This window comes from Macaca nemestrina, chromosome 19 (genome assembly GCF_043159975.1).
Source record: "Macaca nemestrina isolate mMacNem1 chromosome 19, mMacNem.hap1, whole genome shotgun sequence".
NCBI classification, from domain to species: Eukaryota; Metazoa; Chordata; class Mammalia; order Primates; family Cercopithecidae; genus Macaca; species Macaca nemestrina.
Genome location: NC_092143.1, coordinates 42359594 through 42383186, shown reverse-complemented (window position 1 = coordinate 42383186; position 23593 = coordinate 42359594). Strand labels below are relative to the sequence as shown.

The 23593-nt window shown below is 38.6% G+C and overlaps 1 protein-coding gene across 15 annotated transcripts in view; it reads right to left on the bottom strand.

The window, feature by feature from the left end:
* The window catches only part of LOC105489384 (dymeclin), a 406658-nt gene that overhangs the window by 344662 nt on the left and 38403 nt on the right, over positions 1-23593 (bottom strand). The window lies entirely within an intron of this gene.

The following is a 23593-nucleotide window of genomic DNA, read 5'->3' as shown; positions in this document are numbered from 1 at the left end:
GTGCCCGATTCTAAAGGCAGTAGTAATTATAGTTTAGAAAGATGCTATTATTTTTGGGAAATACATGCAGTGTCATGATTTCTGCAATACTTTCAAAAAGTTCTACAAAAAAAAAGGAAAATTAAGAAATAAGGCAAGAAAAGAGAGATGATACATATATGTTTTGATGGTTTATAAATATGTAGAAAAAAGATACAAATATTCAAACATATAGAAACAGATACAGAGACAGACTCAAATTGACACAGAGAAAAGAGGCACAGACAGACAGAGACAGAAATAAAGCTTAGAAGAAAATATGTTTCTTGAGATTGCATTTAACAACAATTTCTTGGATGTGACACCAAAAAGCACAGGTATCAACAGAAAAAAACAGACATGCTGGACTTTACCAAAATTAAAAACTTCCATGCGTCAAAGGATACTATCTACAGAGTGAAAGTCAACCCACAGAATGGAAAACAATATTTGTAAATCACATATCTGATAAGAGACTGACATCCAGAATATACTTTTAAAACTCCTACAACTCAACAACAACAAAAACCAAACAACCCAATTTTAAAATGAACCAATGACTTAAATAGCCATTTTCCAAAGAGGATATAGAAATGGCCAATAAGTACATGAAAACATGCTCAATATCACTAGTCATTAGTGAAACACTAACACCAGAGTGAGATACTACTCCATACCCATTGGGATGGCTTTTATTTAAAAAAAAAAAAAAAAAAAAAAGGCCAGGCAAGGTGGGCTCACACCTGTAATCCCAGCACTTTGGGAGGCTGAGGAGGGCAGATCACTTGAGGTCAGGAGTTCAAGACCAGCCTGGCCAATATGGTGAAACCCATCTCTACTAAAAACACAAAAATTAGCCAGGCATGGTGGTACACACCTGTGATCCCAGCTACTCGGGAGGCTGCGGCAGGAGAATCGCTTGAACCCAGGAGGTGGAGTTTGCAGTGAGCCAAGATCGTCCCACAGCATTCCAACCTGGGAGACAGAGTCAGACTCCATTTCAAAAAAAAAAAAAAAAAAGAGGAGGAGGAAGAGGAAGGAGGAAGAGGAGGGAAGGAGGGAAGGAGGGAAGGAGGGATGAAGGAAAAAAAACAGAAAGTAACAAGTGTTAGCAAGAATGTAGAGAAATTAGGACCCTTGTACACTGATGGTACGTAAAATGATGCAGCCACTATGGCAAAAAATATAGCAGTTCCTCAAAAAATTAAACATAAAATTACCATACGATCCAGCAGTTCTACTTCCGGGTAGATACCCAAAAGAAGTGAAAGCAGGATCTTGAAGAGATAGTTGTACACTCATGTTCATAGCAGCTCCATTAATAGTAGCCAAGAGGTAGAAGTAACCCACATGTCTACCAACAGATAGATGGATAAATGAAATGTACATACACACAATGGAATATTATTTAGCCTTAAGAAATAGGGAATTTTGCCAGGCGCGGTGGCTCATGCCTGTAATCCCAGCACTTTGGGAGGCCGAGGCGGGCGGATCACCTGAAGTCGGGAGTTCAAGACCAGCCTGACCAACATGGAGAAACCCCATCTCTACTAAAAATACAAAATTAGCCATGCATGGTGGCGCATGCCCGTAATCCCAGCTACTCGGGAGGCTGAGGCAGGAGAATCTCTTGAATGCGGGAGGCAGAGGTTGCGGTGAGCCGAGATGGCACCATTGCACTCCAGCCTAAGCAACAAGAGTGAAACTCCATCTCAAAAGAAAATAATAATAACAAAAATAAATAAATAAAACACGGAATTTCAATATATGCTACAACATGAATGAACCTTGAAGACATTATGCTAAGTGAAATAAGCCAGCCACAAAAAGATAAATATTGTATGATTCCTCTTATATGAGGCTCCTAGGGGAGTTAAACTTGCAGAGAAAAACCAAGAAGGTGGTTGCCAGGGGCTGGGGATGGGAAAATAGGGAACTAGTGTTTAGTCAGTATAGAGTTTAAGTTTGCCAAGATTAAAAAGTTTTAGAGATGGATGGTGTTAATGGTTGCACAACAATGTGAATATACTTAATGCCACAGAACTATACACTTTAAAATGGTTAAAATCATTTTACATTGTGTATATTTCGCCACAATTTTTTTAAGTGCATTCCAACTCCAGTTCAACTACTTACTAGATAGTTGACCTTGGGCTGGTTTGTTAAATCTTTATGTCTTAATTTCTTCATATATAAAACAGAAATAGTAACAGTACCTTCATAAGGTTATTATGATTAAATTATACAGTATCGATAAAGTGCTTAGAACAATGCCTGACACAAAGTAAATCCTCAATAAATGATAGACTCTGTTCCATTTGTCTGTGTTTGTTTTTATGCCAGTACCATGCTGTTATGGTTACTATTGCTTTGTAGTATATTTTGAAATCAGGTAATGTAATGTCTCCAGATTTGCTCTTTTTGCTCAAGATTGCTTTGGCTATTCTGGGTCTTCTGTGTTGCCACAGAAATTTTAGAACTTTTTTTCTATTTCTGTGAAAAATATCACTGGTATTTTGATAGGGATTGCATGGAATCTATAGATCACTTTAGATAGCATAGACATTTTAACAATATTTATTCTTCTGATACATAACAAGGGATATTCTTTGCATTTATTTATGTCTTCTTCAATGTTTTTCATCAATATCTTATAGTTTACATTGCAGAGATCTTTACCTCCTCAGTTAAATTTATTGCTAGGTGTTTTTTTAATAGCTATTGAAAATGTATTACCTTATTTCTTTTTTCGATAGTTCAACAGAATAAAGAACCCAGAAATAAATCCATACACGATTTTTGACAAAGGCATCAAGAACACACATTGGGGAAAGAACAATCTCTTCAATAAATGGTACTGAGTAAACTGAATACTCACATGCAGAAAAATGAAACTAGACCCCTATCTCTAACCACTTACAAAAATCAACTTAAAATACAGACTTAAACGTACAACCTGAAACTATGAAACTACTTGAAGAACACTTAGGTGAAATGCTGCAGGACATGGGTCTGGGCAAGGACTTGCTGGACAAGACCTCAAAAGCACAGAGAACAAAAGCAAAAATAGACAAATAGGGTTATATCAAACTAAAAAGCTTCTGCACAGCAAAGGAAACAACAAAGTGAATAGACAATCCAAAGAAAAGGAGAAAATATTTGCAAACTATGCATCTGACAAGGGACTCATCCAGGATACACAAGGAACTCAACAGAAAAAAAAAAATCCAATTTAAAAATGAACAGAAGACCTAAATAGACACCCCTCAAAAGAAGACATACAAGGCCGGGTGCAGTGGCTCACATCTGTAATCCCAGCACTCTGGGAGGCTAAGGCAGGAGGATCACCTGAGGTTGGGAGTTTGAGACCTGCCTGACCAACATGGAGAAACCCCATCTCTACTAAAAATACAAAATTAGCCATGCATGGTGGCGCATGCCTGTAATCCCAGCTACTGGGGAGGCTGAGGCAGGAGAATCGCTTGAACCCAGGAGGCAGAGGTTGCGGTGAGCCAAGATCGTGCCATTATACTCCAGCCTGGGCAACAAGAGCGAAATTCCATCTCAAAAAAAAAAAAAGACATACAAATGGCAACAGGTATATGAAAAATATGCTCATCACCACTAATCACCAGGGAAAAGCAAATCAAAACCACAATGAGATATCACATCACCCAGTTAGAATGGCTATTATTAAAAAGACAAAAAATTACAAACATTGGCAAGGATGCAGAGAAAGGGAAACTCTTATACAATGTTGGTAGGTGCTATAATTTGGATGTTTGATCCCTATAAACCTCATATTGAAATCTGATCCCCAATGTTAGAGATGGGGCCTAATGGGAGGTGTCTGGGTTATAGGGGCAGATCCCTTATGAACAGATTGATACCCTCCCTCAGAAGTGAATCACTTCTCACTCTATTAGTTCCCATTAGTACTGGTTGTGAAAAAGAGCCTGGCATCTCCCCACCCCATTGTTCCCTTTCTCATCATATGTTCTCTGTACACACCAGCTCCCCTTCACCTTCTGCCATGAGTGGAAGCAGCCTGAGACCCTCATCAGATGCAGATGCTGCTACCAGCCTGCAGAAGTGTGAGCCAAATAAACCTCTTTTCTTTATAAATTATCCAGCCTCAGGTGTTCCTTTATAGCAACACAAAACAGACCAAGGCACTAGGGAAGTAAATTAGTACAGCCATTAAGGACAACAGTAGGGAGGTTTTTCAACAAATTAAAAATAGAACTACCATATAATCCAATAATCTGACTACTGGGTATAAACATTGAGTATCCCTCACCCAAAATGCTTGGGACCAGAAGCATTTCTGATTTCAGATTTTTTTTCCCCGATTTTGAAATATTTGCATTATAGCTGAGCATCCCTAATCCAAAAACCCAAAATCCAAAATAGTGCAATGAGTATTATTCTCTAAGCATCATGTCAGTGCTCAAAAAGTTTTGGATTTTGGAGCATTCTGGATTTTAGATTTTTGGATTAGGGATACTCAACTTCTATATCCAAAAGAAACAAAATCAGTATGTCAAAGAGATATCTGCACTCCCATGTTTACTGCAGCACTATTCACAATGGCCAAGATACAGAATCAACCTAAGTATCCATCGATGGATGAATTTTTTTAAAATGAGGTACATATACACAATGGAATACTATTTGGGCATAAAAATAAATGAAATCCTGCCCTTTGAGGCACCTGGATGAACCCACAAGACATTAAGTGAAATAAGTCAAGCACAAAGACAAATAGCACATGATCTCACTCATCTGTGAAAACTTAAAAAGTTGATCCATAGAGGTAAACAGTAGAACGGTGGCACTGAAGGCTGGGTAGGACAGGCAGGGAGAGGGAGAGAGGTCAACAGGTACAAAGTTACATTAGATAAGAGGGATAAGTTCTGGTGTTCTATTATACAGTAGGGTGACTAGAATTAACCATAATGTACTTTACATTTCAAAATGGCTAAAATAATTTTGAATGTTCTCACCACAAAGAAATAAGTATTTGAGGTGATGGATATGCTGATTGCCCTGATTTAATCATTACACAATGTATAATACATCAAAACATCATATGGTACCCTATAAATATAATTATGTCAATTAATAAAATAAAACTTTTTAAAAATGATAGCTATTATTGATTCCAAAATGTAGTGATTTCCCCATAGCTAATAAATTAAAATAATGCTTCATGTTTGTTTAACCTTTTAAATATCTTTCAAAACACTTTCAAATATATTGATGCAATTAAATCCCATGAAAATCTCTTCTAGGGGACAGGGTCACTATAAACTTTATTTTTATAGATAAGAAGACTGAGGCATGCAAGGAGTTTAAAGTAAAATTCCAGGAATCCGAAGTCTGAGTAGAACAAGAACCAGCTTTAGAGCCTGGTGACTTGATTAAAAATTATGTTTTCTTTTCTACCAATACACATGGTACAGTAAATCCTCCAAATGGGCAACTCTCTTGTGGCAGCTTTAAAACCTGTAACCCTCCAGGGTTCTTTTCTGTTGCTGGTGAAGTGCACTTTTTAAGAGTGACTCACTCCATCAAGGTTTTTGACAAGAAAACTTTAGAAAACCTGTGGAAGGAAACTGATTGGTCTTTGTTGTTGTTGTTTTTGAGACAGAGTCTCACTCTGTTGCCCAGGCTGGAGTGCAGTGGCGCGATCTCGGCTCACTCCAAGCTCCGCCTTCTGGGTTCACGCCATTCTCCTGCCTCAGCCTCCGGAATAGCTGGGACTACAGGCACCCGCCACCACGCCCAGCTAATTTTTTTGTATTTTTTAGTACCCAGTCTAGTTGTGAAAATTTTCATAATCACTTCCTTACTGAATTATCTTCCGGGTAGCCCAATGAAGGTTCTTAACTGTGTTTCAGATTTTGTGTGTGTGTGTGTGTGTGTGTGTCTGAGAGAGAGAGAAAAAGGTTGATTGATTGATTCTTGGGCGCAGTTCTCCAATCCCTTAGTAATTGTTCATTGTGATGTCACCAGCAAAACTGACACAAAGAAATGGTAAATGTTTGAGATGATGGATGTCCCAATCACCCTGACTTGATCATTACACACTGTATACATGCATCAAAATACCACATGTATCCCCACAAATATTTACAATTATTATGTATCAGTAAAAAACAAAATAAAACCAAGATTCCAGTTTTGTGACTCCCATCTGTTTATGTCGCTGGCAAAGTGATAGTGTGGCCATCCTCTGAGAAGAAGGCCTCTAATATATGGATTGCATCAGGGAGAGCCACACCTGGTCATTGGATCAGTATGGTTGTTGAGAGTTTAGTTTGTTTAGCTACTTTGACTAAGAGATAACTAGTTTTAAGTATTTATCCCTAATTTCCCACTACTGACAGTTTTCAAATTGACCTGGAGGTATGGAATTTATGTATGCATTAAGCTTGAAGTATACTGTGTGATACTTATTTAGTCTGAATTAGTATGAATATCTGACACTGCCTTTTTGCCCCCTTTTACGTGTTTTTACTGCCCAAATCTGCCTTCAGAAACAACATTTCGTTTCTAATCGTAATATTCTTGGAAACATTGGCACATTTTTACAGTACCATTTTACTTTTATTTACTGCAAATGATGATTTGTTAGTTGCCTGCTGCCAGAACATCTGAGCTCATTTGTTTAACTAAAACAGTACTGTGCACAGATGCCTGTAATAGGCAGCAACAGTTACCAACCACCCCAGTTCCTTACCACCTCATTATAGCTCTAAATCAAGCAAATGGGAAAGCAGATTATTCTTAAAATGTTCCAAGAAGTTTAGAAAATTGAGGGATGGAAGGATGAGAGGAAAGGAATTCTATTATAACAATCGGTGTGTTGCTTTTGGCAGGGGTGTGCCTGGCTGATTTCCTTTGTAGAAATAAGTAACACTTGAGAGTGCAGAAATTGCAGGCATCCTGCAACAAACAGAGCTCTATGACTCTAGTTAATAAATAATTACTAAGTGTTTTTTTTTCTGGCTGAGCCACTGTATCAGGCACCGCGGGGGATGTATAAGTGAATGACATTGTCCTGTTCTCTTGGAGCTTATAATGTGAGCTCTGAAGATGCTTCTGCTCTCAAGTGGTGATTGTTGAACGAGGCAGTGGCAGTGATGCTATTTCAGATTGTGGCCCTGTGTTAGGGGATCCAGGCCTGGGGGACATAGTCACAGAATGGCAGGTGCTGGCTGGCTCACTACAGTGGGGAGCTTTCCAGATAATTCTGACAAATCAGACTGCTTCAAAAGGATATGCTCTTTTATATCTGGAAAGAAATAAATGTCTTTTAGTCTGGGTGCAATGACTCACGCCTATAATCCCAGCAGTTTGGGAGGCCGAGGTGGGCAGATCACCTGAGGTCAGGAGTTCAAGACCAGTCTGGTGAACATGGTAAAACATCGTCTCTACTAAAAATTCAAAAATGAGCTAGGCGTGGTGGCAAGTGCCTGTAATCCCAGCTACTTGGGAAGCTGAGGCAGGAGGATTGCTTTTGCCTGGGAGGCGGAGGTTGCAGTGAGCCAAGCTCACTCACTGCACTCCAGCCTGGGTGACAAAGGAAGACTCTGTGTCAAAGAAAAGAAAAGAAAAGAAAGAAAGAAAGAAAGAAAAATGTATTTTAAAAAATATTTTAACAGAAATTTAAACTTGACCAGTAGACCTTGCCTTGTGGGCTGGAAACTGGGAAGTGTTCCCTAAGGAGTCAGGGGAAATAATTCTGTCTTCTGGTAATGAAGGTCTGAGTGGTGTCTGACAGTGCCTAACTGCCTGCTTTGTACGGGGCTGGGAATACTGTGATGAACAAGGAGCCCAAAATCTAGTGGGGGCCATAGACAAGCAATTGGGCAATCTTACTGCCACGTGCCCAGTTTTATGATTGAGTGCTGTTGGGGTGGAGAATGGGCTTCTTACCTTGTCTTAGGTAAGACCTGATCAAAGAAGGCTTCCTGGAAGAAGTGATGTCCAAACCAACCTCACCAATATATGCTGGAATTAATCCCCTTTTCAGGCTAATACTGTTGTAAAAATAAACCAGAGCTCTGTTTTGGTTTTTGTTTATACCGAAAACAAAAGTGGAGAGACTGAACTTGGTATTCCAGCCGTCTAGAATACTTTTCCAGCTTTGTAATTTGCCATTCCCCTGTGTTGATTAACCACCCCTTCCCAGAGCATGCCAGGCTCTCTGTGACTGCCATGTCTCTGCATACTATTCTCTTTGTTCTGCCTGCCTGATGTCTCTTGGCCCTTCAGGAAGAACAGTTACTTCCTCCAGGATGGCCTCTTTGATTCCTCCTATGGTTCATTGAGTGCACATCCTGTGAGCTCAGACACAGGGCCGGTTTGACAATTCATACTTACCCAGCACTGAACAGTCTATCTGCTACTTCATTCCTCCATGTAGCCTGGAGGCAGAGGCAGCATCTTTCCCAAAGTCTAGCATGTCCTAGGCACCCAAGCACTATTTGCTGAATGAACAAATTTAGCAGCTTCGAAGATTACAGCCACATGTGTATAATTGAAACTCTTGGTTCCAGTCAGCTTTAAAAGAGAGTGCCATTGACTGAAGAAAGTGGAAGCACCAGTGAAATAGATTTTATGCATGTGGTCTAGTTACTAATTTCATAAAGCTTTTTACAATCCTTTGCATTTTATACCTCTTTTACTTTTTTTTCTGAGTAACCGATAAACTGAGTAATTCATAGTTCCCACTTCTTGCCAACTACTGTGCACCATTAAATCTGACCACAGTGATTTATTAATTAGAAGTCTTCTGGTTGTCAACAAAAATCAATTTTACTTAGTATATGCCAGAGAAAGGGGAAGATGTGATGAAGAGACTGGAGTGTCTCATAGAATCTAAGATCAAGAACACACCCAGGCTTCTGGAAGAACTGGTCCCAGGAATTGGAAAGCCAGCAGCAATCCTGAGAGTCCTTGCTGTTTATGTCTTTCTTTCTGCAAAGCTTTTACTCATCTTTCTTACTAACTGGCTTTCTTTGCCACTCTGTCAGTAGAGGATGGCCTCCCACCGCCCTCAACTAGGCAGCCAAGTTCCAGCCAAATGGAAAACCTGTCTTTCCATCTCAATTCTAAATTCTCTAAGACTTGGGCTAGGCTTGGGTTAGATGTCAGGAGTGGAGACAGGCTGCACCTATCTGTCTGCCTCTGCTCAACTCTGAAAAGTAGGTGGGAAGACAGAAAAAAGGGCAGGGAGGCAGCATACAGAGAGACAGACAGCAGAGGGACGTTGTAAGGCTGGCAGACACTTTATAAATATCTAATATGGTGAGTCTCCATAAACTACTACCCATAAACTATATCATAGGATCACTTCCAGGTTATCTTGTTTAAAAAAAGTCAATCTTAGATGAAACTTAAACATTTAACTTTAAAAAGACAGTATCTTTTAAAATATGCATATAATTTGAGACTTTTAAGGTAACAGGATATTCACTTAAGTAGTTAGTAGGTCTTAGCTTTGTGTATGTATGATATTTTTTATACATGACACTGCCTTTAATTGCTGGGAGGTTCTAGCAGCTCTGTCCATCAGAAATATAAGGTAAGCCACTTTTGTAATTTAAGGTTTTCTAGTAGTCACATTGAAAAAGTAAAATGAAAAAGGTGAATTTAATTTTAATGTATTTTATTTAACCCCAATTTCTCAGATATTATCATTTTATGAATATAAAATCAATGAAATGTTTTACATTCTTTTAAAAATCTTTGAAATCTGGCATATATTTTATGCTTTAGCAAATCTCAGTTTGGACCATTTCAGGTGGTCAGCAACTACATGTAGCTAAAACTAAGAGCAGGTTGGGCGCGGTGGCTCAATCCTGTAATCCCAGCACTTTGGGAGGTCGAGGTGGGTGGATCACGAGGTCAGGAGATTGAGACCATCCTGGCTAACTCAGTGAAACTCCATCTTTACTAAAAATACAAAAATTAGCTGAGTGTGGTGGTGCACGCCTGTAATCCCAGCTACTTCGGAGGCTGAGGCAGGAGAATCATTTGAACCCAGGAGGTGGAGTTGCAGTGAGCCGAGATCACACCATTGTACTTCAGCCTGGATGACAAGAGTGAAACGTCATCTCAAAAAAAAAAAAAGAAAAGAAAAGAAAAAAGAAAAATTTCACAACTGTAGAGGAAACTCTTAAACATTACCATTGCCACTTCTGGGCTATATTCTGTTTGCTTCCTTTGATTTCATGAAGAGAATCTCCCTAGAGAGACAGATGTCAACAACCTCAACCTCCCACCATCTATATGCTTCTACAGGAGCTTCTGCTACAAAATTCCAACGATGAACACCAATAATACAACTGAGTTATTTCTAAGTTATGTGCCAACTCTACTGAGCCTACCAACATATATCATGGCAGAGTTACTGGGAAGTGTAGGTTGCAGAGAAGACTGGTAAGGTAAATCAGAGCAAAAGAATGACGTATCCTTATGTCCTGCTAAGGAGTTTGGATTCCATCCTACATCTAATGATGAGTCATTAAGCACAAAAAAAAAACCAAACAAACATTAACAAAACTCTTAGAGCAGCAGCAAGATGACTAGGGTATATAATGGTTAAATATCTGACCCTGGCCATGACCATCCTCAGATTTTTAGGGGGGAAGAAAAAGATAATGAGAATGACAGCAATAATCAGGTCTCCACTAGTGTATATGATAAAGTCTAACCATGTGCTCACAACAATCCCTATATAATTAACCACTGCTGCCAAGTGTGCGGCTAGTAGATTTGGATGAACCACTAACTTACTAAATCACAACACAATCTGGTACATAATCTTTAAAAATTCTTGTTTAATTCCACTAAAATTATAGACCAAATTAAAATACTAGGAAGGAATTCCAACAGCAAGAATATGGAACGTCTCTGCACCCACTGGATTCATAGGCGGATCATGTTTAAACCATATACACCAAGTATAATCTACCTCTCAGTTTAAACTCTGCCATCAATTAGCAAAACTCCTGCATACTGCTCACACAGATTTCCAATTTTGTGCTTGTTACTGAAAAGCAGATATGCCCCTGGTATAATGGAAAGAGATCGATTTTTGAAGCTGCATTTTTAAGTTCCAACTTCTTCATTAACTACTGGTATAACCTAGCCAAATTACTTAATTTGAGAATCTCAGTTCTCATCTGTAAAATGGAGGTAAAAATGCCAACTCATAGGACAGCTATGAAGATGATATGGCAATGTGCGGAAAGCGCCCAGCACACAGCTCAATAAATATGAGTTCCCTAACTCCTCAACAACAACAAAAACAAAACCCACTAGTATTAAACTGTCAAATATTTATTTACTTATTTATCCCTTAATACACACTTAAATTACTAAAGAAGTTTATCAGTCTTCCCTTATCTTCCCCTGCATTGAGCAGGAGAGGAGTATAAAACATCATTTAGTAATTTTGAGTGGTTATACATTTTGAAATAGTACCAAAGCAGCTCTATTAAACAACTGTAGGTGATGTGCTTTGATTTTATTTACATTAATGTTTTATTACAACAGAAGTATAAACCTAGTAGACGACAAAGAAAATCAACATCCTTGTTCACACCTAGGACACCTCTCAGTATTAAGCAACTTACATTTGCATGATGTTTTATAGCTTACAAGGTGGTTATGAATATATTATTTCATTTGATACAGCCGTATTGTGAAAAAGGCATAGCAGATAGTATTTCTATTATAGATGAGATATTTGCACGGATAAAGAAAACATTAAGTGGCAGAACAAAGACTTAAGTCTAGGATTTGTTATTTTTTAAAAATTTCCACTTTCATTTTAGATTCAGGGGGTATATGTACAGGTTTTTTACATGGGAATATTGCATGATGCTGAGATTTGGGATATGAATGATTCCATCACTCAGGTAGTGAACATAGTACCCAACAGTTTTTTAACCCTTGTCCCCCTCCTTCTTCCCCCCATAGTAGTCCCCAGTGTCTATTGTTGTCATCTTTATATACATAAGTAATCAATGTTTAGTTTCCACTTGTACGTAAGAACATGCAGTATTTGGTTTTCTGTTCCTATGTTAATTTCCTTAGGATAACGGCCTCTAGCTGCATCCATGTTGCTTGCAAAGGATGTTAATTCATTCTTTTTATGGCTGCATAATAGTCCATGGCATATATATAGCACATTTTATTTATCCAATTTACTGTTGTTTTTTCAGTTTTGTTTGTTTGTTTTGAGATGGAGTCTCTTTCTGTCACCCAGGCTGCTGCAATGGCGCAATCTTGGCTCACTGCAACCTCCACCTCCCGGATTCAAGCAATTCTCCTGCCTCAGCCTCCTGAGTAGCTGGGCTTACACGCGTATGCCACCACACCTGGCTAATTTTTGTACTTCTAGTAGAAATCGGGTTTCACCATATTGGCCAGGCTGGTCTTGAACTCCTGACCTCAAGGGATCCTCCCACCTAGGCCTCCCAAAGTGCTAGGATTAAAGGCATAAGCCACCATGACCAGCCTCCAATCCACTATTGATGGGCACCTAGGTTGATCTGATGGCTTTGCTACTGCAAGTAAAACTGTGATAAATATACAAGTGCATGTGTCTTTTTGGTAGAATTATTTATTTTCTTTTGAATATATACCCAGTAGTAGGTTGCTGGGTGAAATGGTAATTCTGTTTTAAGTTCTTTGAGAAATCTCCAGACTGCTTTCCATGGTGGCTGAACTAATTTACATTCCCACCAGTGATGTATAAGCATTCACTTTTCTCTGCAGCCTTACCAGCATCTGTTGTTTTTTGACCTTTTAGTAACAGCCATTCTGACTGGTGTGAGATGGCAAATCATTGCGGTTTTGATTTGCATTTCTCTAATGATTAATGATGTGGAGCACTTACTCATACGTTTATTGGCTTCTTATATGTCTCCCTTTGAAAACTGTCCATTCATGGCTGGGTGCGGTGGCTCACGCCTGTAATCCCAGCACTTTGGGAGGTCAAAGCAGGTGAATCACAAAGTCAGGAGTTTGAGACCAGCCTGACCAACATGGTGAAATGCCCACTTCTACTAAAAATACAAAAATTAGCTGAGCATGGTGGCGGGCACCTGTAATCCCAGCTACTAGGGAGGCTGAGGCAGGAGAATTGCTTGAACCTGGAAGGTGGAGGTTGCAGTGAGCTGAGATTGCACCATTGCACTCCAGCCTGGGCAACAGAGCAAGATTCCATCAGAAAGAAAAGAAGGAAAAGAAAGAAAGGAAAGAAAGGAAAGAAAGGAAGAAAAGGAAGGAAAGGAAGGAAAGGAAGGAAAGGAAGGGAGGGAAGGAAGGAAGGAAGGAAGGAAGGAAGGAAGGAAGGAAGGAAGGAAGGAAGGAAGGAAGGAAGGAAGGAAGGAAGGAAGGAAGGAAGGAAGGAAGGAAAAGAAAGAAAGAAAGAAAGAAAGGAAAGAAAGGAAAGAAAGAAAGAAAGAAAGAAAGAAAGAAAGAAAGAAAGAAAGAAAGAAAGAAAGAAAAGAAAAGAAAAGAAAAGAAAAGAAAAGAAAAGAAAAGAAAAGAAAAGAAAAGAAAAGAAAAGAAAGAGAGGCCGGGCGCGGTGGCTCAAGCCTGTAATCCCAGCACTTTGGGAGGCCGAGGCGGGCGGATCACAAGGTCAAGAGATCGAGACCATCCTGGCTAACCCGGTGAAACCCCGTCTCTACTAAAAAATACAAAAAACTAGCCGGGCGAGGTGGCGTACGCCTGTAGTCCCAGCTACTCGGGAGGCTGAGGCAGGAGAATGGCGTGAACCCGGGAGGCGGAGGCTGCAGTGAGCTGAGATCCGGCCACTGCACTCCAGCCTGGGTGACAGAGCAAGACTCTGTCTCAAAAAAAAAAAAAAAAGAAAGAAAGAAAGAAAGAAAGAGAAAATTGTCCATTCATGCCTTTTATGGGGTTATTTGGTTTTTGCTTGTTGAGCCGTTTAAATTCCTTACAGATTCTGGATATTAGGTATTTGTTGAACGCAGTTTGCAAATATTTTCTTCCATTCTGCAGGTTGTCTGTTTACTCTGTTGATTGATTTTTTATTTTGCTGTTCAGATGCTCTTTAAACAGATTCTACTTGTCAATTTTTGTTTTTGTTACAAATGTTTTTCAGAACTTAGTCACAAATTCTTTCCCACGGCCGATGTCCAGAATGGTGTTTCCTAGGTTTTCTTGTAGGATTCCTACACTCTGTGTTCTTGCATTTAAATCTTTAATCCATCTTCAGTTAAACTTTTTATATGGTAAGGGGTAGGGGTCCAGTTTCATTATTCTGCATATGGCCAGCTATCCCAGCACCATTTATTGAATAGGAAGTCTTTTCCTTATTATTTTTGTCCACTTTGACAAAGATCAGATAGCTGTAGGTATATGGCTTTATTTCTGAGTTCTCTATTCTGTTCCACTGGTCTGTTTTTGTGCCAGTACCAAGCTGGTTTTGTTACTGTAGCCTGATAGTATACTTAGAGGTCAGATAATGTGATGCCTCCAGCTTTGTTCTTTTTGCTTAGGATTGTTTTGGCTATTCAAGCTTTTTGATTCCATATTTTTGAACAGTTTTTTCTAATTCTGTGAAAAATGACATGGTAGTTTAATAAGAATATACTGTAAGTGTAGATTGCTTCGGACAGCATGGCCATTTTAACAACGTTAATTCTTCCAATTCATGAATATGGAATGTTTTTCCATTTGTTTGTATTGTCTATGATTTCTTTCAGTAGTGTTTTATTGTTCTCCTTATACAGATCTTCCACCTCCTTGGGCAGATGCATTCCTAGGTATTTTCTTTTTTGTGAGGTTGTTGTTAATGGGAATGCATTCTTGATTTGGCTGTCAGCTTGAACATTATCAACGTATAGAAATGCTACTGACTTTTTGTACATTGATTTTGTATCATACTGAAGTCATTTATCTCCTCTAGGAGCCTTCTGGAGGAGTTTTTAGGATTTTCTAGAAGTATATTGTCAGCAACAAGAGATGGTTTGACTTCTTCTTTTCCTATTTGAGTACCTTTTATTTCTTTCTCTTGCCTGATTGCTCAGGCTAGGATGGCCATTATTTTTATTTTTTAAAAGAAAATGGCTATTACTTTGGATGTACATGGTGGCTCATGCCTATAATCCCAACACTTTGGGAGGCTGAGACAGGCAGATCACCTGAGGTCAGGATTTCGAGACCAGTCTGGCTCCAACGTGGTGAAACCCCGTCTCTACTAAAAATACAAAAATTAGCACGCCTGTAATCCCAGCTACTTGGGAGGTTGAGGCACAAGAATCACTTGAACCCAGGAGACAGAGGTTGCAGAGAGCCGAGATCACGCCACTGCACTCCAGCCTGAGTGACAGAGGGAGACTCTGTCTCAAAAAATAAAAAGAAAAGAAAAGAAAAAAGAAAGTGGCTATTACTTTTTATTATTGTAAAAACGACCCATCCCAAAATCACCAGGAGGCAACACTAAACACCTATCGAAACTGCAAAAATAAAAAATAGTGACAACATCAAATGCCAGTGAGGAGGCAGATAAACTGGCTCTCTCATACACTGCTGGTGGGAAAGCAAAGTGATAAAACCACTCTGGAAAGCCATTTGGCAATTTCCTATAAGGCTAAATATGCACAAACTATACAACACAGCAATTGCACTCTTGAACATTTATCTCAAAGAAATGAACACTTACATTCACTCAAAAACCTGTACATGAATTTCACAGCAGTTTTATTCATTACAGCCAAAAAGTGGTAATGATCCAAATGTCCCTCAATGAGTGACCGTCTAAACAAACTATGGCACATCTACAACACAGAACACTACTTAGCAATTAAAAAGTAATGAACAAGTGAGACCCATGACAACAACTTCAATGGATTTCAAGGACACTATGCTGAGTGAAAAGAGCCCTTCTCAAAATGTTATGCAATGTAAAATTCCATTTACATAATATTGCTGAAATAAAACTACAGAGATAGCAAACTAATCAGTGGCTGCCAGGAATTAGGGATGGGGATGGGGAGGAGAGGATGGGTGTGGCCATAAAGGGTAAGCGCTGTATTTTGATCATGGTTGGTTACATAAATCTATTCACATGATAAAACTGTATAGAGCTATACATAAACACACAAATGAACGCACGGATAACTAACTATGTTAGTCCATTTTACATGGCTATAAAGGAATACCTGAGCCTAAGTAATCTGTAAAGAAAACAGGTTTAATTTGCCCATGGTTCTGCAAGCTGTATAAGAAGCATGGTGTTAGCATCTGCTCAGCTTCTGGTAAGGCTTCAGGAAGCTTACAATCATTGCAGAAGGTGAAGGAGGAGCCAGCATGTTACACGGCAAGAGAAGAAGCAAGAGAGAGAAAGGAAAGAGATGCCACACTCTTTTAAACAACTAGCTCTTGTGTGAACTAACTGAGCAAGAATTCACTCATCATCGGGGGATGGTGCTAACCATTCATGAGGGATCTGCCACCATGACCCAAACACTTCTCACCAGGCCCTACCTCCAACATTGGAAGTCACATTTCAACATGAGATTTGGAGGAGACAAAATATCCAAACCGTATCACAGACTGCTGAAATCTCAATGAGCTCTAGGGATTGTACCAATGTCAGTTTCCTATTTTTGATACTGTACTGTAGTTACACAAGATGTTACAGTTGGAGGAAACTATGGGAGCTAAAGAACCACCCTGTACATTTTTGCAACCTCTAATCAATCTAAATTATTTCCAAGTAAGTTTTAAAAACTGAACCAGTCAGGTGCAGTGGCACACGCCTGTAGTGCCAGCTACTCAAGAGGATCAAGGGGGAGGACTGCCTGATTCCAGGAATTCAAGAATAGCCTGGGCAACATAGCAAGAACCCATCTCAAAAAGAAAAAAAACTCTGAACCATAAAAAGCTATACAAACTTATATTAAAAATTTAAATAAATATACTATATACATTTTAAAATATACATACAATTTTGCATGAACAATATTATGTTATACATATGATTTTATAACTGGCTTTAACCACTTATTATGCTGTAGGTTCTTTTTCATATCTAAAAACATAGGATTATTTTTAATGGCTACATGTTGTTCCAGTGTGCAGAAGCATCATTTTTATTTATGTAGCCAATCTTACTGGTGGACATTTAAGTTGTTAGCAATTTTCTACCATAAACATTGCTATGAATGTCTTTACACATGTCTCTCTACATATATTTCTGAACTTGTCCAATTATGTCCTTAACATAAATCTAGAAGTGCAATTGCTAGGTCAGTGAACACTTCTGTTCTGATGAATGTTGCAAATTACATTCCAGAAAGATTACCCAGCAGTAGTGCATAATTGTAGCTTATAATCTTCCACACATTGCTAGATTTGCAAAGTTGCAAATCAAGATCTTTTGACATCAAATCCAGTTATCTTTAAACTCAAATAAGTATGTGATGAGAGTAAGCAAGTATAAAGCTTTATTACAAATATGGATTGTTTTCCCTCCAAAATGGCCTACAGAGGAACTCATAAAGGGTATGATGTCTAAGTAGCAAATTATTACCATGTCATGTAAATTTAGAAGGAACACTATTCAACACCACCTAAGTTCTTCAGCTGGCCCAGGCAATCAATTGTATTAAATAACAAGAGGGACAGGGCACATAAATATTGTACAGAGTTTATAATCTTTATGGACTTAAACTCGTGTGAGAACCCTATGGCATAACAAACAGCTCTGGCCTAAACTTCAAGAATGGTCTAGTCAACAAAATACAGAAATATTCAGTTGTGACAGAAAAAGTAAAAACTCAGTAAATGTGGGCCAGGCACGGTGGTTCATACTTGTGAGCCAGCACCTTGGGAGCCCGAGGCAGGTGGATCACCTGAGGTCAGGAGTTCAGGACCAGCCTGCCAACATGGCAAAACCCCGTCTCTATTAAAAATACAAAAATTAGCCAGGCATGGTGGCTCACACCTGTAGTCCCAGCTACTCTGGAGGCTGAGGCAGGAGAATCGCTGGAACCTGGGAGGTGGAGGTTGCAGTGAGCCGAGATTGTGCCACTGCACTCTAGTCTGGGTGACAGAGTGAGATTCTGTCTCAGAAAAAAAAAAAAAAGAAAAAGAAACAAAAGAAAAAAAGTTAGCAAATGTTAAATAAAAAATTCTGGATTACATTTGTTCATTATAAAGACATATGATCAACTATATTGCTTCTTAAACAGAAAATGCTTCCAAATGTCATCAGCCACCATTTGGGAGGTGATGGAAGACAAACAACTCTGTGGCCTTGATGGCAGATCTGCTCTCCACCACAACTCAGGGGAGACCCCGCCATAGTTCACAAATGATGGAATAAAAAGACCAGAGCTTGGCGTTAAAGCATGTATCCCTTCAATCATCAACAGTGTACCACTGTTGGATGTCAATTAGTTTTCCCATCCTGACAAATTAATAAGGAAAAATACTTGTTGGTAGGGGAAAAAAAGCCTCTTTCATATGAAGCCTGTAGTTCAAGAATTCAAGTTTCCACAAAAAAAATAAATACATAACATGGACAATCTAATAAACTAAATACCTATTCCTAATAATTGTCACATATGAAAATATGCAGGAGGTATTTACAATATGTTGGTCAATTGGTGTAGCAGGTCAGGCAGGCTACATTTTGCAAGTAAAATACAACTGGGGTCAACAGAAGCAGCACACTTAAGCTAACTTACTTGACGTTCTGTGACTTAGGTCGTGGAGCCCACACACAGTACCTGAAGAAATGATTTGTGCCTCTTTAGTGGTTTCCATCATCCAACACTTTTTTCCTTTGTCATCTCAATCTGCTTTTCTGCTAACTCATCTGTCTCTTTCTTCTTCATCTGAACACTCTGGATTTTGTGTGTGTGTGTTTTTAGAGACCTCTCAATGCATTCCCCAGGCTGGATTACAGTGTCATGATCCCAGCTTACTGCAGCTTAGAACTCCTGGGTTCAAGCAATCCTCCCACCTCAGCCTCCCGAGTAGCCAGGACTACAGCTGTGTGCCACCATGCCCAGCTAATTTTTTTTTGTAGCAATGGAGTCTCGTTATGTTGCCCAGGCTGGTCTAGAACTCTTGGCCTCAAACAATCCTCCTGCCTCGACCCCCAAAGTACTGGGATTACAGGCATAAACCACAGTACTCGGCCACTGGATTTTTAAGCATTAAAAGAGGTACCAATGGACACTGCCAGGCCATGGTGTTGGTCCTCAGGGATTAAGGTAAAAAAAAAATAAGAAGTTGAATAATATATAATCTTAGAAAAAAAAAAAAAAAGCTTACCAATTGGTTGTATAACACCACAACCAAAAAAAAAAAAAAAAAGAAGAAGTCTTATTATATACATTTAGCAGAACTTTACTGATATGAAATTTACTAATTCGGCCGGGCACGGTGGCTCAAGCCTGTAATCCCAGCACTTTGGGAGGCCGAGACGGGTGGATCACGAGGTCAGGAGACCAAGACCATCCTGGCTAACCCGGTGAAACCCCGTCTCTACTAAAAAAATACAAAAAAAACTAGCCAGGCGAGGTGGCGGGCCCTGTAGTCCCAGGTACTCGGGAGGCTGAGGCAGGAGAATGGAATAAACCCGGGAGGCAGAGCTTGCAGTGAGCCGAGATCCGGCCACTGCACTCCAGCCTGGGCAACAGAGCGAGACAGCGTCTCAAAAAAAAAAAAAAAAAAAAAGAAATTTACTAATTCAGGATTGGGGCCTGTTTGTCTAAAATTGAGCTGAAGCCTGGACAACATAGTGAGACCTTTTCTCTAAAAAAAATTAGCTGGGCATGGTAGCATGCCTGTACTCCCAACTACTCCTTGAGCCCTAGAGGTGGAGGCTGCAATGAGCTGCACTCTAGCCTGGGCAACACAGCAAAACCCTGTCTCAAAAAAAATTAAAATTAAAATTAAATAAATTGAATTGAAACTGACTTTTGTGTTATACTTAAATAAATCATTTTGACAAGGGAAAAAGGGATTTAGAAAAAGTATTATTTAACCTTCTACAAAATAAATGTATTTAAAGATGTTGGCATATTATTGTTCACATGTAAATAAATTTGCTGAAATAACCTGCATTTCGTACAGGCCTATATAAACTATTCGAAGTTCTTTCACCTTTATTATTTCATTGGATTTATTTTTAAAACCCTGAGAAGTTAACCGAGGAAATGGGAGTATCCTCACTTTACAAGTGACAGAAATAGAGAAGCTGAGTAACTTGTCCAATGTCACAATATAAGAATAAACATATCTAACTTCCAGATTAGGATTCTTTCAATATGAATAATATTAAATTAGATACTCTTAAGGCAAACCCACATAATATCAACCTAGAAACACTCCAGCAACTAGTTGTAATTTCTATATATTCCAAAAAGGAGTTGTGTCATACATAAATTATTATAAAAAGTATATCTACATTATAATTACAATCATGTAAAAATTATGTGAATTATAAAGAATTGGAAGAAAACAAAATTTTAAATCTAGTAAGGAAAATGGTAAGATAATAGACAACTTTCTTGTAACTGCTATGAAATCAGAAACTATAGTGTGGTCAGGAAGCTACAATTTTAAATTAAATATTCCCCAATTCAGTTTTCTGTCATTTAGACTGGTTTTATTTTACTTTTAGGCACACCGTTCTCATGTATGAATCTCAATAATGAAAACCGAGAAATTCATAGCTCAAATATTTTTAAGAAAAGCAGATAGTTGGGCGAGAAGTTATAACAGACTTCTGAATACAGGTTTGCTGAACAATCAAAGAAACTATAAGTTTTATAAAATAAACACTGAAAATCCTTAGTCCCTTCAGCTGAAAGTTCTGCCATAAAATTCTTTCAAAACTGACATTTTATATGATGTCATTTTCAGCCAACAACATACAAATTCTGACAATATATAATGCTAGTCAGTTTAAGACATAACCTGAATAAACCAACAAGTAACCATTCAGGAAAGGATAGAAGCATTTCTGAAGACATTTTCCCCCTTACCTTAGCAAAGAGAATTACAGAAATTATTCACAAAACTAACAAGAATCGGCCCATTCAGTGGTTAAACTGTGGGAAGGTTAATGTTTTAAGAGGGCCTATTCATAGGAAAAAGTCAAAGGATAAAAACTGCATATAAATTATAGCAATTTTTAATGCACCCATGCAGAACCAAAAAGGTGTTTACATTCATGTGGTTCACAGACAATCCTATATGCTGTCATTCAACTGCCAAAATGAAAGGAACTATAACTATTAAAATGTCAAATTTTCAGCAACTACTATGCTAGATAATGTGAGAAAAGGAATCAAGGGTGCACCTGGAGTAAAACTTACATGTCCCTTTACTTTAATGCTTTAAAGGTTATATTTCCCCCATTTAAGCTTTTAGCTTAAGGGACTGATTAATCCTGGGAAAACCTAAGCATCTTCTAAAATGAATTTTGCATAGAAAGGTAGAAATGAAAGGATGGGAAATAAAGGTTTTGATTCAAGATGTAAAAACTGAACTTCTTGTGGTCCCTCAATTTGAAAAATATAATAAGATGCCAAGAATAGTATCAAATTATTTATTCCCTGAGTAAAATAGCCTAGTACATTGTTTTGGTCACCAACCAAGAAAACCTACGATAAAAAAATCAAAACAGAATTTAGAAGATGGTTTAGTAGCGATCCCAGGCCCACCTCTACAACAGAGCAGATTTTTCAACTTGAAAAGTTCTAATAAAATTGAACATAAAGTGTGCCGAAGAGTCTAAAAATATAGAAACAGAGACAGGCATCAAAGATTCAAAGAAGAAAATAATTTTACAATCACTTGTTTCTGTCAGCTAAAAACGTGACCTAATTCAATAGAAGTCTCTCTTCCTGCGTGTCAACTGAGGAAACAGACTAAGAAACTTTGACAAAGAATCGTTCAGGCAGCTCTGCTTAAAAAGAGAAAAGATACGCTCCACTCAAGGCAAGGTGAAAATACTAAACAGATTACCCATCAGCTTGTGTGATCACTGTAAATAATAGCACTTAAGATACCTGTGATTATGATCTGCAGCTTTGAAAAGTGCTTGAAAATGTGAACATATAATCTGGTGGTTCTACTCTCAAAGATTACCATACGATCTAATGTTGCAGCTCTTTAGTAATTACGTGAAACTAGGTCTCAGATTAGCCTGTGCTTCCCAAGGAGACAGTGTGGCATGATGGTCAACGGAATTCCTCTCCGGACTTAGACAAATAAACCTGGTTTAAACTAAATCTGGTCCTTACTCGCTACTCACTGTGTGGCTTTAGACAACCTTCCTAGGCCTCAGTTCTCTCACACATGGGAGTAATAGACTTGAACAACAATAATAGAACTAAACAAACAGAGGTGCCTACAGCAATGGGCCCAGCATCTGACAAACAGTGAGCTCAATAAATAACTGGTAAAGAAACAATGATGCTTATGTTAGCGAAGCCTTTTAGCAGAATGATATTATCATTGTCTTTTATCATTTCATCATTCTATTTTATCATTTATCTCAGTAGAATTACATTTTTTATCACGCAAGAAAAATCCCTGAAAGAAAAGTCAAAGTGACAAGTGGAAACTAACAATGCTAAAGAGAAATGGAAGCCCTTTAAAAGGATAAGAGTACAGCAAACTGAAGTTTAGAAAACATTATATGATGTGGTATAAAACTACAATGGGTAATTAGCCTTAAGGAAGGAAATTACATCATGGATGAACTTTGAAGACATGACACTAGGCTGGGTACACTGGCTCACACCTATAATCCCAGCACTTTGGGAGGCCGAGGTGGGGAGATCACTTGAGGTCAGAAGTTCAAGACTAGCCTGGCCAACATGGTGACACCCCATCTCCACTAAAAATACAAAAATTAGCAGGCATGGTGGCGCACGCTTGTAATCCCAAATACTTGGGAGGCTAAGGCGGGAGGACAACTTGAACCTGGGAGGCGGAGGCTACCCTGACCGAAATTGCGTCACTGTACTCCAGCCTGGAAGACAGAGAGAGACTCTTTCTCAAAAAAAAAAAGAAAAGAAAGAAAACATTATGCTACATGAAATAAGCCAGTCACAAAAAGACAAATATTATATTATTCCACTTATATGACATACCCAGAGTAGTCAAATTCAAAGAGACAGAAAGTAAAAATAGAGGTGACCAGAAACTGGGGGGAGAGGATGGGAAGTTATTGTTTAATAGGTACAGCGTTTCTATCTGAGGTGATGAAGACATTCTGGAAAGGGATGGTGGGGATGGGTGCACAACCCTGTGAACGTACTTTAAACTGTACAATTAAAAATGGTTGAAAAGGTTACGAGAGTCAAGAGGACCAGACGAAAAAACAATAATTTTAAAAATGGTTGAAAAGGTAAATTTTATGTTTATTTTACCACAATAAAAAAATACACGAATAAAATCTTTCCATATTATAGGATAGTTAGTAAATTATAGCAGACTAGACTCAATTCCCAAATAGTGACATTGAAACAGGCTCATCTCTGGACTACGA